This window comes from Amia ocellicauda, chromosome 12 (genome assembly GCF_036373705.1).
Source record: "Amia ocellicauda isolate fAmiCal2 chromosome 12, fAmiCal2.hap1, whole genome shotgun sequence".
Classification (NCBI taxonomy): Eukaryota; Metazoa; Chordata; class Actinopteri; order Amiiformes; family Amiidae; genus Amia; species Amia ocellicauda.
In genome coordinates this window covers 6190947-6204483 of record NC_089861.1, presented here as the reverse complement: position 1 = coordinate 6204483, position 13537 = coordinate 6190947, and the positions used below count along the sequence as shown (strand labels likewise).

General features: G+C 37.5%; 1 protein-coding gene across 8 annotated transcripts in view; it reads right to left on the bottom strand.

Moving 5' to 3' along the window:
* The window catches only part of LOC136764272 (teneurin-3), a 267776-nt gene extending 257195 nt beyond the window's left edge, over nucleotides 1-10581 (bottom strand). For 7 of the 8 annotated variants that reach the window (XM_066718152.1, XM_066718154.1, XM_066718155.1 and 4 more), the window contains exon 1: nucleotides 10189-10581. The gene's annotated coding sequence lies outside the window, so the exon portion shown is untranslated. The remainder of the gene's footprint in view (nucleotides 1-10188) is intronic. The other variant, XM_066718157.1, reaches the window with a different exon arrangement.
* Nucleotides 10582-13537: the final 2956 nt, after the last annotated feature.

The window sequence follows — 13537 nt, the reverse complement described above, 5'->3', positions numbered from 1 at the left end:
AAACAATGAGACCGACTCACTGCCCTTTACCTATTCTTCGGTCTGTTGCTTTTCTGACTTTGAAACTAGTGCCTTTTTCCAGTGCACTAAACAGTTTATGTTTAAGAGTTCAAAAACATGTACCAGTTACTACATGGCACACATGTAACATGTCTTTTAAAAAGCTTTTACAGATCTATTTTGTCTATGAATCTTACATCTTGGGTGTGGGGGGGATGTTACAAACTGGAAGATAGGAAAGTGTAAGGAAAGTGGGACACTGATGTTCTGATATCTGAAATTTCAATTAACCTTTTTCATTACCTAAAATAGGTAATGTAGCAGAAGATTACAAGGAACTGCTCTTAGACTGTCCAGCTGACTCCATTCTGCAGCACATTCCCTTTGAAAGAACAATACCTGGTCGTTAGGAGAAAATACACAATTTAAATGTAAAGTCTTTCACTTTCAACATGTTTTGCTTCGAGATTAAAAATGGATATATTGATATAAGCCAAGTTGAAATGAACAATCCCAAGCCCTTTTCTAGCAATGTCATAATACAAAGCATAAAAGGAACATCCTCCAACACAGCAGTAGCTGACAGGTTGATCAAGCAGCTTCTGACACGCAAGCTGATGTCGAGGCCAGATATTTATACCTGGGACTCGAAAGCGTTGCTGGAAACCGTTCAGGTTGCACTGATTGAGGGTCCTCCATTAAGCACAGCAGGGCTTTATATTTAGCAACAGCGTTTTCAAAAAATAAAATCTTGTTGGGGGGGAGATGGGGGGAGTAATTATAAACTCAGTTTAACCTTCCTCAAAATCATTTTCCATTTTCACTGTAAGACAAACAGTTGTTATTTTGAAGTGTGTCAGACAAAACAACTGGCCTTGTACAAGATTGGATTTTTTTTTACCTTTTCTCAAGTCTCCCTCCCTCATTACAGAGCAGGGTAATCTGCGGGAGCACGCCGTGAAGCACAAGCAAGGGAAATAAATGACTTGGTTAGATTTTATTTTGATTTTCAAGTATCGTGTTTTCAAAGGACACTGTACTGAGAATAAAGATAACATCAGATTTCTGGGGAATGTAACAGAGGGGAAAAAAAAGGCCTTCATGTTCTTCGAGACTGACAACGCCAGGGAAGGTGCTTTGCATTCCTAAAAGAAACTCGCGTTCTTGCATTGTTTTGTTCTTACTCATTAATGGTGTACTTAAGCTCAGTGCAGTACAGCTCCTCAATAATGCCAAAGGAGGTTTATACTTACATAGAAAAAGAGCATATGTGCCTGTTGCAAAAAAAAGTCATTAAGAACTAACTTTGCCATTCTAATTGTTCCCACTGTGATAAAAGCAGGTGCTCCTGGAAACCATAGGAACTGAGGAAGAGAATTTAAATTAAAGTTGAATCTTCAGCATTAAGGTCTCGAGAGAAGGAGATCAAAGTAACAAGGCATATGGATCATATTCAGCTGCCGATGAAATAAACAAATACAAAAAGCGTACTATTTCTAAAAGGAGCCAAAAGACAACACATCAAGAGAAGCATTTTGAACTAAAATATGCAAACACAAAAATAATCTGATCAGAAAGGTAAACTGTCAAGCTAAAGTAATCAAGAGATACAAGATTTATTAAACAGCACCATGAAATAATTTGACTTTCTGTTTGTGCCCAGAAGAATGTGTGCATGTGTGATTTGAATTCTTACTATAGAAATGTACAGAGCTAGGGCATCAAAACATACAATATCATAGATGCCCATTTAATTGTACTCATATGTATTATTATAACAATAATTATTGTATGTATAATATATATTAAACAGAACATAACTGGTCATGAATGAACTAATTTAAATCCATTGAAATCTGGACTCAAATACTGTAAAGCACAGTCACAGCCTGATGACCCATATCTAACTAAAATCATTCAAAATGGAAACTAAACAAGCTGCATAAAAATAATAATAAAATAAATACAAAAATACAAAACAAAATATTGGGTGAGTCTCAATCATGTAATTAGAACTTTCCCCATTTTCTGGACAAATGTAACACTGAAATAAAACCAGAATTCTCCTTCAGGGCAACATTTAACGTCTGCCTTCTGCCACAGTAAACGCCTGGCAGCCCCTCATCGTCGTGATGTGATCCCTGCTCATTTGAGAGGAGTTCTGTCCATTACTATCATAACCATTCATTTGCAGAAACAAAAGCTAGTCATAGCGAGGGAAACAAATTGGTTCTACTCGGTTAGGGACTGTGCTTCATTACCACGACCGCCGGTTGGATTTCCACCCTTCAGTACTGTTTCTCTCACTCAGCACGGCTTTGTTCTACCCATTAGGCAAAGCAGCAATGTGGTAATCCTTCATCAAGAAATTTCCTTTTTGATTTGTTCATTCTTCCCATATATACGTATATGGGTGCTAAGATGCATGGCACTGGAAACGAATATCCATTATCGTTGTGCACAGGTGTTTCCGCAGAAGACATCACAATCCACTTCACCATCTCGCCTTACTAAGTAGCCACAAGCCTTCAATGGTGGCGCCAACCCTATCTAGCATGCAAATCCATATTTCATCCTCTGGCCTCCCATCTGAAAAAAAAGGCCCTGCTGTGTAGTAGAAATGTCTAATGTGTACTAATGCCCATTAGAGGTCATAAACAAGTTGGAAAAGAAGGGTAAACTTCGCCATTCTGGGCTGGATGGGAGCTGATTGGATTGCAGTGGCAATGAATTACCAACAAGCATCTGTAAACTAATAGCGTAGATTTATATTTTAAGAAAAGACCCTTGATTGAGAATATTCCCAATCTTTCTACTTTATCTTTAAAGTAATATCTTCAACTTCAGCAGTTTACCCAATGCCAAATTCACAGTGTTAATTTTGCCCTGTGTGTTTCTCATTAATAGACAAGGCTGGCTCCAGTGTTATTAAAGGATTAAAAAGTTATGAGAGCAACTCTTGTTAGACACAAAGCTGTAGTACTAGGAATGTTGAACTCTTTCCAAAAACAGGACAATGCACCCGCTTAAACTTAACTGCTGGAAAAAGGTAGATTTGCTACAAGACAACAATTAGTTCAGTAAAACGATTTTAAGCTTATATATATATATATATATATATATATATATATATATATATATATATATAAAAACTTCCCAAAAAAATTATTTACTAACCATACATCTTGCAAAAAAGGGAAATAGAACAGCAGCAGACATTTATTCTGATTCACAAAAAACAGATGTGTACAATAAACAGACATTAGCATTTAAAGAATGTGTGTGTTTGAAAGGGACAAACATGCGAGCCCCTTGTTCCTACACCATATCTAATATGAATTTGAATAAGTCACCCTAAGCATCTACAAAGGACTATTCATGTCTGTGAATGCAGGTTAAGTCTGACCAATTTAAAATCTTAATCTTATTTTGCAAACATTTTATTAAAACATAACTGCCCTGTTTTAATAGAAGTTCTGCATTGCAACTGAACCCAGAACTGAAGAACAAGAAATGCTAAAGCCCTGACTTTTGCTGACTTTAGACAGTACAGTAAATTGGGAGTTAATTACAAATGCAAAACACACCATCAACACAATACACGGCAAAATTCAATACGTTTAACCGTTTTGTTCCTTTTCAAATCAAGACATCTGTTTTTTTGTGTTAAGCTGTTTTGCTCAATTTTAAACACACTACAGACGTGTTCAGCTCTTGCAGAAAAAACACAGTGCCTATATACAGTTAACTGCCTGGTACCGAAACATTTATCAAAACCAACTTGAATAATTAAGCTTGAAAAGCATGAATGCATTTAGTTTAGCAAAACAAAGATAAAATAAGAACAATTATAAAAACTGAAGCACAGATGTCATTTGAAACACAAAAAACAAAAAAAACACAAAGCAATGTGAAAGGGTATTACCACGAGTTGGTATTTTTTTCCCCTCTGTTGGTATCCGTTAATACATTACCGAGGTGCACAACAACACCTTCAATACCAATGTGCACCAGAATACGATTGTACCGATTTCACAGGCTTTTAAAAAGGTAGCAGGAGAAGTGGAGTGTGTCACATGGTAACAGCAGACCCATCTTGACCCATCCTCCCCTGCCGAAGCACTGGAGATGCATCTGACAACTAACCAGAGCCAAATGCCAATACTTAAAAGAACTACACATGAAGACCCGGGGGGAGGGAATATTTTTTTATTTCAACGGTTTGCATTGAAACAACTTAATTGCCAGGAGGAGAAAAATAAATAACCATAAGGAGAAAACATTCCTCACCTTCATTAATTGTTAATTAATTTCACTGGTTTACTTGAGCTACCAATTACCCTACACATAACACAGCATCTGCATTTATTAGGGGAAACCATGAATGCAGAGAATTTCCCATTTTTCTGCTTTTTTTGGGTGAAAGGCTTTGTGCAAGACTGGATACTTCAGTAGCTTAATACCAGCCTAGACGCTGAAAAGAAAAGCACAATCTCTCCCTCGCTTCTGAGACAAGGTGGACTCTCACAGAGAAAGAAACATAGCACTCCTTCTTTAGTTTCAAAAATATTCAGACGGTTATCATCTATAGCACAGGATCAAACCTGAGCGATTAGTATTGCAGGAGAAACACGGCGAGATTTTAAAAATGTTAGCGAAATATCCCAACTTGTCCTGAGGCTGTGTACACTAGAACCAGACAATAGTAAAAACCAAAATGATAAATGTAACACTCAATTCTAGATTTACATGAATGGCCCTTCAAAACACCCCCACTACACATGCACACGTCTAAACAAATCATATTGGAATTATTGCATTCTTTTTTAATTTTAAAAGTCTCTCGTTTAATTGAATGTCAGCATATGAGTGGCATTCAATTACATTTATAATTATTATAATATTATACTTCAGTTTCAGTAAGGTCGGCTGACAATAAAAACATGATCCTTTAAAAGCTGACACACTACAACACGCACAGATACAGATAAATAACCAACCGTACCGATACACTGTGTACCAATAGAAATACAGCAGAGAAGCTTTTTTTTTTTTTTTCTAATATAAACTAGAAGTCATAAAAGTGGATTAATGATTTCGGCAATATTATTTATAATGCATACCTTTCCGTGTTTCTTCTCTTCACGTTTAACCGGAGGTGTCTTTGTAAGTCAAATCCTTTCGGTTCGGGTTTTTGTCAGCTGAAGAATGCATGTCAAAACCAATCTCAACACCACGTACAAATCTGAGATGGTACCATTACTTTTTTTTATTTTTAAACTGTGCTTCAGTGACAAGCCCTGCCGACAGCAGTCTCTAGTGTTAAGATTTAGAGGTGGCATATATGGCATGCTAGATTCAGACAATGGCGCCAAACCAATCCCTATGGTGAACAGGCAGAATATACAGCCATCCATCTATCACACTGCATTTGTCTATTAGCCGTATAAAGGCAGAATATCTTAACACTTTTCGATGCAAGGCTTCAAAAGTATTTTTAGCAGTTGCCGTAATGGTGCCCTTTAGTGCTCCAGAAAGGAGAAAACTATGAATTTTTCATAAGAGTTCATGTGGAAAAGTAATGTGCTGTTCCTCGGATTTTTTTTTATATATATATATATATATATATGTTTCTTAAACTAGTTTTATCTAATACATATAAGGGTATAATGGAGATTATAAGCAAATAGGATCATTTATTTGCTTCTTGTAACAATATAATCCAGTAATTGTGTTGACTTGGATATATCCTATTATGACAAAGTAATTTCACACTATTTTCAGTCAGCACGGCTTTATTTATTTTATTTAATAACCAAGTATTTTTGAGTGGTATAATATACCTATTGATTGTATAGTAATGCTTTTCTAATAACTAGAGAGACAGTTACCCCATCAATACTCATTGAAGACCTCATATTTATTGTTTGGGGGGCATTTAATCCCTATTCAATTAATCCTCTGTATATATATATATATATATATACACATACACACAGATATACACACACTGCATAAATTAACAAACAAAACAATACATCACATAAACACTGAATACTGCAATCAGGATATCCTTGCAAAAACATGTTTTTCTTTTTTCTGGGACAACAAATGAACCTATACCTATTACTTTAAAAAATACAATTTATCAGAACATGAACCCATCCAAAAAATCTGCCTCAATGTTTTAGCAAGTGTAGGCTCCAGTCGTGCAAAACAATTTTTCCTCTTTTCACAGCTGACTTCCATTAGGTTCCCATCCTGCTATCATAACAATCTGTGTCGAACACAAAGCCAAGGTCAGGAAGGAGGCTGCAGTACATCGGTACATTTTTTGCCTTTGACCTTTCACATGAAGATTTCAGCAGGTTTGTTATCATTACTGAAGTTAATCACCACAAATCTATCGTTTTCTTTTAACATTCGTTCAAAACACCAAGGTTTTCAACTCGCCTGCTAGCTAAAACCAGTCTGATACTGAGTGTGGAGCAGTTTCTCTCCTCACGTCTCAAAGGGGCAGCATTAAACTAAAATGAGCATGTTTAATTTATTTTACAGTTTATTTAAACAGACTTGAATGTTTGCGTGCTGGTTCAAAACATTATTCATAGACTATATTTAATAAGCAAGCTAATTACTGATTCTGGATTGTGCTGTAAAGTAACAATTAGCCATAAAAAAAAGTAAGCAGTACAAATGTACATTAATGCACAGTTAACATTTTCTCTTTTTTAGTGTGTGTGTGTGTATATATATATATATGTATATATATATATATATATACCTATGTATTTATGCATGAACATACACTTATATTAATAAAACAAATTGTATTTATTAAAGTAATAATACTTACAAATAAACTTTATCAGGAAGCTGTGAATTTAAATCACTATATTAAGGTATTTATGCAAATTAGGGAATATGTATAGTAGGAAGCCAACAAATGAATGAACATATTGTATGCTGCTACACCTCCATTGTAAAACAAGCCACTGCTACACAGAACCACTGAAAATCTATATCACACACCACAGATCACACCTGGATATTGTTTAAAAATCAAGTGTGTCCAATTTAGCCGGCATTATTGCAAACTGAATGACCCACGACGTTAGACTTTCCGAAAGGTTGAGGGCAACTAAAACTACACTTCGCCCCTTGAGCCTGTCAAGGGCTTTAAAAGAATCACTACTCTTATTGTGAAACAAATGACATTTCAAGACTGAGAAGTGCTGCTATCAATCACCAATAAGTTAATTCTAAATAATAAGACAGTTTTGGACACAGACTGAGCTCAAGTGAAAAGCTGCATCAGAAATTGATTACAACTGCACTTAAAATGAATTCGACCCTCTAACCCGTTTCTTTGCACAGATGCATTAATCTCAATTATAAAGAGAGCTTCATAATGGTAATGTCTGGTAAAAAAAAATCGTGCCAAATAAATCAGGTTTTATAAGACATTTAAATTAATCAGCTGGCAAAAATATAATTAGGATTTTTACGCAAAATATTTGCCTTGAAATCCTACTGTAGATTGTGGAATTAAATGTATGGGGCTTCACAAGGCACAGCATTAATATTTGTTAGTATGCAAATGCAATTAAATGTGAAACATCAAGTGTTTCTGAAAAGCACAGTGGCCAAAGTCACTGAACGGAAGTCACAGCATTCCACTACACTGAACTGGATTTTATTAAACGCATTTTAAGAAAGTGCCAATGATCCTGTAGCCAGTGAAGAGTTAATGTTCTGAATCACTACTCCTGCCTATCAATGGAGGCTCAATCTGCAATTCAGGAGGAGCAGGGGAGAACGAGAGGGTTCACGGAGAAAGTCAGCTGTTTCTTGGTCTGTCGTCTTTTATTTTGTAGTACAGATCTGCGTACACTGTCGTACAATATTGTATGAGAGAAGCAGGGTGGTGTTGGGGGGCACCAAGTATGTTTCTTAGTGCAATAAAATCATTAAAGTCTATAAAATATATTTTATAGTTTAATATTGAAAGTATTTTACACTTTAAAAAAAATAAATATAAACAATACTGTAAAGTGTGTATTCAATCCAGATGTTAGCAGCCTGAATCAATTATTGGATTAGTATATTTTGCTTAAAAAGCACAAATAAAGCTTTTTCTTTGAAACTCTCCTACAAAATGGATTAACATTTTCCCAGAACACCTTATAAACCTGAAAGATGTGACAAACGAACTTGGAATGGTTCTACAAAATGTCTCTTACATTCGCTTAACTAGTCTTTCCTCAAAAATGGCAATGGGATGTAGAGTCAGGCAGAACTGGAAAACCTTATTTATGTTTTCCTAATTATATATATATATATATATATATATACACACACATACACATAGACACACACACACACACACACACACATACTCATAATGATTAAACAGAAAAGTCTTTTTAAGATGTTCCAAGATTCTTTCATCAAACTTTATCTTAGTTCTCAGCTTTCAGAACAATTACATTACAATTACATTTTACTTTTGCTCAGTTATAGGCACATAGCATCCTGTATCGAATGTACTCAAATGTAATCAAAGCCCAGGAGTCTCAAAACTAGTTGCCTATACAGTACTATCAATAACAATCACTATTTTCAATTTGAATATTTGAATAAGACCTGTACAGTGTATGCATGTTAGCAAATACACATGTAAATGTGTGACTGCAGGAATGGAAAACTCACACCCTGTATCTATGTTCTGTGTTTTTATATGTATAAAATAACATGTTAATTCATAGGACATTCTCTAATCCTTTCAGATGCATGTTTACCTTACAGTCAAATTATCAACAGGAATTAATACATGGGTAAACACATTATTCCAAGAAGTTACAACATGGAGTTTTACAAGCACAAAAAGTATTTTAAATGATATTTATTACACAAATGCAAAACCATACACAAGAGGCCAGAATATGTGAATAACTAGATTTAGTTGTGTAGTATAAATTTGTTTAAGCCTTAGTGACATTTTACCTGATTTTTTTAATTTATTTGTGATTTTATAACACCAATGAACATGTCAGCGTGTAATATTATTTGAGAGATCATTTGTATTGAAGTGTGTCCAGGCGCCCTGGTCAGTAGCGCACACCTGTCCGTGTCGCGCAGCTCCTGTGCGCAGCAATGCAACTGCTCAGTGCTGTGTCTTTATATCAAACCAGTGAGAGCAAGACAATCTGCTGAAAAGACAGCAGCCAGAAAATCCACATCCACGGGAACAAAAATCCACGCGTTTGCGCTCATCCACTAATACACATTTTGATTAAGGCAGACTACTGTATCAACCCCAGTCAAAAGACGAGATCTTCCAAGATACCTCCAATTTCCTTTCAATTAAATAACTTTATGCAGTGTATCAATACCGCTTTCACAGACACTGATCTGTGCTCAGATGTAGAAAATACACGTTTGCATTGCATTTGCTGTGAACTTTAAGATCGTAAAAGCTGCTGGGTTACGAAATACAATAATAATAATAATAATAATAATAATAATAATAATAATAATAATAAACACATATATTTAAACAACGGACAAGAATGGTTGTTGTGTTTCTGATACACGCAACGTTATGCTAGAAATCCGCTACAAAATGCAAAAGCTTTGCAACCAGGATAGTGTAATAAATGAAATACTTTTTTGGTACATGTAATGTTGAATGTTTTTCTCCGACTGTGCGTATGGACTGTGAAACCAGAAATTGAATGATACATTGTTTTCTGCAAACTATCCCCCAATCAGGACTGAAATGCATCCCCGGCAGCCGCCGTCTCTTCACATGGACAGTTTTGAAGCATCACAGCCTGCATCTCACTGCTGTCTCCATTATTTTGCACAGGAAATGTGCAAATACTACGATGCAAAACCAATGTTGCCAACTAATACTGTACACAACATAATGCCCGTGCACTTGGATCTAAACAAAACTTATTGCAATTAATAGTCCACCTAAAATGGCATTACCCCGACTTCAGTGGGCAACATTAGAAGAATGTGGATACAAAATAGCTGGTGCATGAAAATGCTAACATGTATCTCCCCCACTTGTACTTGCAGTTTTCTGTAATATAGGCTTTGCAATGTTTCTACCCAGGAAAAAAATGGCAACTGTGAAGCGTGGGAAAGCGCAGTACAACGTGTTTTTAAGGCCCTTACCTGTCTATAATCTCATTTAGCATCCCCTGGTCCTGAGCCGTTGCAAAAACTTCACCCAAAGATGTCCCAACTTCTTTTGCAAACACCCTGCAGCTCCTGGAGGCACGAATCGACAGAGCAAACAAAGTCTCCGGCAGGCGCTCTCTCCCTGCTTTTTCCTCTCCTGTTTTTTGATAGATTGTCCCCTTTTTCGCAGAAGGGCAGAGGGGGAGTGAAAACGAGCTGTGCACACGCAAAGTCTGGCCAGAGGAGCTAATGTGGAGACCCAGGAGTGCAGGCAGAGATCCGGGGATGAGGATTCAGACACTGACAGGCACACACGTGAAACTGCCACAGGACCCTACCAACCCGCGCCGAGCGCAGCCCCGGGGAGATCGCGTCGCGCCGCCGCCGTCGTGCTGCAGCCCGGAGCCTCGGCGCACACCCGCACACCGCACACACCGCACACCGCACACCGCACACACCGCACACCGCACACCGCACACCGCACACCCGCACCGCGCTGCTCGGACGCGCCGGTAGATGCGCCTTTTCCGGCGGACCGTGGATGAATACGTTGGGGCTTTTTAAGGGCTTTGCAGAGTCTCCCCCTTCGCGGCGCTGGCTGATGCAAAGCGCCAGTGTTCCCCCTGCTGTGGCCAATCAGTGCATCTCCCACTATTGGTGATAATTTAGGGGTCATCCATGACTAGCACTCCAGGCTGATGAATGGGTCCTGCCCTGATGAGGGGATCTCTGATTACAAACCTTTAATGAACTTGAGGCTTCATTAGGCTTTCATCTGGGGGTCTGCATACTTGTTGGAGTGTATTTAGCCATTTTCAACTTCCACAGTGGCGGCAGTCAATTTAAATACAGCATGGACACATACTGTCATTGCTATTTAGCATTAGATGCACACTCTATATTTAAATTACAATGCAATGCAATGACTATACTACTACTACAACAATAATTATTATTACACTACATTACTGCACTGCATAATCATACTTACTACTAATAATTATCATCATCTTCATAATGTTTTCCTTATATCATCATCATCTGATATAATCTAATGTTCTGTTCCTTTTATTTTATTCTATTTTGTAGGCGCAGGAGACACAGTGTAAACCTCTGTGTCAGTGTGTGATTCCTAAATTGAGACAGAGAGCCAAATCAAAACAGGCACTTCCAGCAGCTCAATTCCCACACAAGCCCACTGTCTATTTCTGCACTGGTGGTCAAGATTATAGCCACAGACATCGACATTCACCGACAATACGACTAAGACAAGATACGCTGATGTAGGATATTGATTGATATGAACATGTATTAACCTCCTCCAAAGAAAAATCCAAGGGACATTTTAGAAGAAAAAAATATTGGCAGCCACATCTAAACAGACCCTGAGTATCCTGTCAGACAAGTTTAGACTTGTATCGCCATCTATTGTTGTCCATTCTGTACAAAGTGTCTCCCAGAGCATATTTATCCGAGATGCAAAGGAATGGCATGACTTTGATCAATGGAATGATATACTGTAGTGCTTTTACTGCGTCTCCTATTCACACACCTGCACAAACATGCACTTGCATTCAAACATATGGGGGCATCTAAAAATATCACTGTGTCTTCTTTGTTTGCACTGGCAAAACACCACACATTTATGTTACCACTTCCATATTGTACTTTATTATTCAGACTCGTAGTCTCTTTTTTTTCACCCTCACTTACTGTTTATTCTCAAAACTGAATATTTCTAATATTGTTTCATCTGTGTGTTGCTCTTTTGTCCAAGTTGTGACTATTGTTGTTTGGTTTATGACAATTTTGACTATTTTCTGTTGGGTATTTTATCCCCTTTTCCTCACATGAGCAAAGGTTTGCCAGTCACAGCTTTCCCCATCTAATCAGCTTTCTCAAAAATGGTCTTCATCGTTTCCATTTGAATCAAATAGATCTGTGGTGGAAGTGATTAGTCTTAGGCTTTTGAATACATATTGAGATATTGTCCTCTTTAGGTCGTCAGACACTTTTGTCGGCAATACTGCTATTTTGTTTCTGGATCAGTTTAAGATGGTCTACACTTCCTTACGTGACACATGACCTTTTCCTACAATCAGTCACATTATCTAAACCCTGCTCAAAAGTTGTGGGATCTACTTTACAGGAGACTGAAACAGAAGAGTGCCAGTGGAATGTATATTATTTAGAACTGAGGCAAAACCGCTCAGAAATCACAACTAAAGTTGTGTATCGAATAGCAAAGGGATGCAGGGACATATCCAAGCATGTAGGTTGACCGGTTTACTGACTTCTTCCAACTATAGAAAAGATCCACAGTGATCAACTTTCTCAATGTATGCAACATTATTCAATGTGTTTCAAAGCTTTGCCATCCTTTTATTGCGAAGGAAGAAAAAGTGCACATTACACGGGTAAGGCAACTGCAATAGGTCATGTAAAGCCCCAGCACATCATAATCCATACGGTGTATTTAGGTCTTAGGTTGGCACTAAGTATCTTGTTAACATTAACCCATATGTCTCTACTCTCAAGCCCACACCAGCAACAGATAAAGCACTGAGGACATATAAATCCTCTCCCACACCAACTCTCCCCAGAGCCGGAGACTGACAAAAAAAAACTGGTGCATTCCTTGGCTAACTGCACTCTGAAGCTCAGAGGGCCATGACAGAAGTATTGATGTAATACAGAGCAGTACAATCCAGCCAGATAAGCTCCAATAGTATCTGTGGACATTCAAGGAGGGGGAGAGGTAGACAGGACACTGCAAAGTTAATACTGCTTCCATTACTAATGGACACTTACATGCCATTTGATGAGTTGCCAGACCTTGACTAGTCAATTAATGCATGGGAGTTTTCCTTATATAGCTATTAATACGGAGACTTTTTCTGTCACCGTTATAATTGTTCCCTCAATTAACAATTTGCTTGAAACTCATTGGGCACCTAAAAGCCCGCTGTCTTGATTAGATTATTGCTGACGTATTCTGAAGCTGTGCAAACATAGGTGAAGAGGGTGCTATGGAAATGGGGCCATTAAAACAATCTACTAAAATTGTATATTAATATAAACACACACACATATTAGGAGTCTAGCTGTCGCGATTATTTTTTCCTTTAAGTCTTCCTCCGAACCAACACATATCCGTTGAATGCGGTTCTGCTCTTAAATCACACAATTAGCTTCAGCTGTGTATATCGTTTCCTGATTGCTCTTATTAAAATTTAAAAAGTTGGCTTTTAACTGCTGGCAGGTGCCTCTCGCAATTGTGTCTGGAGCTATCCAATGCATCATGAACATGCAGGCAAAACTATAGTGATTGCGTACATGTTCT